Source organism: Myotis brandtii, unplaced genomic scaffold, assembly GCF_000412655.1.
Source record: "Myotis brandtii unplaced genomic scaffold, ASM41265v1 scaffold810, whole genome shotgun sequence".
NCBI classification, from domain to species: Eukaryota; Metazoa; Chordata; class Mammalia; order Chiroptera; family Vespertilionidae; genus Myotis; species Myotis brandtii.
This window is the reverse complement of record NW_005371274.1, coordinates 2,504,155-2,506,079: the sequence shown is the minus strand read 5'-3', so window position 1 is coordinate 2,506,079 and position 1,925 is coordinate 2,504,155. Positions and strand designations below refer to the sequence as shown.

The 1,925-nt window shown below is 45.4% G+C and overlaps 1 protein-coding gene across 1 annotated transcript in view; it reads right to left on the bottom strand.

Moving 5' to 3' along the window:
• The window catches only part of HELLS (helicase, lymphoid-specific), a gene marked incomplete at its 5' end in the record, with an annotated part of 40,628 nt that overhangs the window by 32,209 nt on the left and 6,494 nt on the right, over window positions 1-1,925 (bottom strand). The gene's annotated exons all lie outside the window — the stretch shown is intronic.

Sequence of the window (1,925 nt, the reverse complement as noted above, 5' to 3'; positions counted from 1 at the left end):
TAACCAATGGACACAGACAACAGGGGGGTGAGGGCATGAGTGGGGGAGATGGGGGGTAATGTGGGGATAAGGACACATGTAATAACTTAATAAAAAATTAAAAAAAAAAAGAACTTGCACTTCAAGATTTCATGAAACGGAAAAGATTTGCCCTCCTGCCTTAAACAACTAAAATCCAGATAAAATCTCTAATAATAAAAGCATAATATGTTAATTAGACCAGATGTCCTGTCGGAGGGAAGCCCAGGTCCCGGGTGCCAGAGGGAAGCTGGTGCCAGCAGCCAGGAGGAAGGCTTGGATTTTTTATTGAGTAATATATGGTTAGTTGCTAAATCATATCTATACTCTTTTATCTCTATCTTACTACTAGAGGCCTGGTGCACGAAATTCATGCACTGAGTGGGGGGCTGCCCCTCAGCCCAGCCTGCACCCTCTCCAATCTGGGACCCCTCGGGCAGTCGGACATCCCTTTTACAATCCAGGACTGCTGGCTCCCAACTGCTCGCCTGCCTGCCTGATTGCCCCCAATCGCTTCTGCCTGCGCGCCTGATCACCCCCTAAGCACTCTTCTGCCAGCCTGATCGAGGCCTAACTGTTCCCCTTACGGCCTGATCGCCCCCAACTGCCCTCCCCTGCTGGCCTGATCCCCCCAAACTTCCCTCCTCTGCCTGCCTGGTCACCTCTAACTGCCCTCCCCTGCAGGCCCGGTCGCCCCCAACTGCCCTCCCCTGCAGGCCATCTTGTGGCCACATGGGGGTGGCCATTTTGTGTGTTGGAGTGATGGTCAATTTGCATACTGGTCGTGACTAATTAGCATATCTGGTCGTGACTGAGGGCATCGTGACCAATTTGCATATTACCCTTTTATTAGTATAGATTATTAGTATAGATGGTTTTCAAACAACATACAGCAAAGGACAGTGGACAATGACCAACAGGAAATAAATGAGGTGTGTTTTCTGATGACAGTTTACTGCCTGAAGGCAATTTCCAAGAGCAAATAATGGATGGAGAACCCAAACACAGCCCAGCAATCTGAGTTGAGACAGAGTGCTAGCACACCCAGGGTAAAGTAACGGAGAGAAAAGCTACATATAAAGAAAGCTCTGAAGATTAGCAGTCAAGTATTTGCTGGGCACTGATTAGTAAGAGTGTTAAGAATACCAAGGCCAGGAAAAGCCACGAGAAAGAAGCAGCTGCAACAACCTCTGCACTGCTACTGATTAGGAATAGTTTATATTCCTGTCAACCAAGTACAAAGGCTTCAAGGTTTGTTTTTCTATGTTTCATTTTACCATACAAAGGTTTAAAAGGGGGCTACAAGCAAGGAAAAGAAAAAAACAAATAAATAAATAAAAAACCCTTAGCAAATGTAGTAATAAGAATAGAACCAGGTAAAGCGGATCAGGAGTGTGAGGGTAGAGGTGTCAAGTGATAACCTTAAAGAACTGTATGGGGAAGGAAGTCCCGAAGAAAAAAATTCTTTACCCAGTAAAAATATCGTTCAAAAGTGAAATCAGCCGAAACCGGTTTGGCTCAGTGGATAGAGCGTCAGCCCGCGGACTGAAAGGTCCCAGGTTCGATTCCGGCCAAGGGCACGTACCTGGGTTGCGGGCACATCCCCAGTAGGAGATGTGCAGGAGGCAGCTGATCGATGTTTCTCTCTCATCGATGTTTCTAGCTCTCTATCTCTCTCCCTTCCTCTCTGTAAAAAATCAATAAAATATATATTAAAAAAAAAAGTGAAATAAAATTGAAGACTTTTTCAGACACACAAAAGCTGAAAGACCATATCACCAACAGAAATTGCAAATTAATCTAAATACAGAAAGCAGATCAATGCCTCTCTGGTGATGGAGAAGTGAGGGAGGAAGATAGGAAATGAGGTATGGAAGAGAATTAAAAAGGGGCAGGAGGGAGTGAGG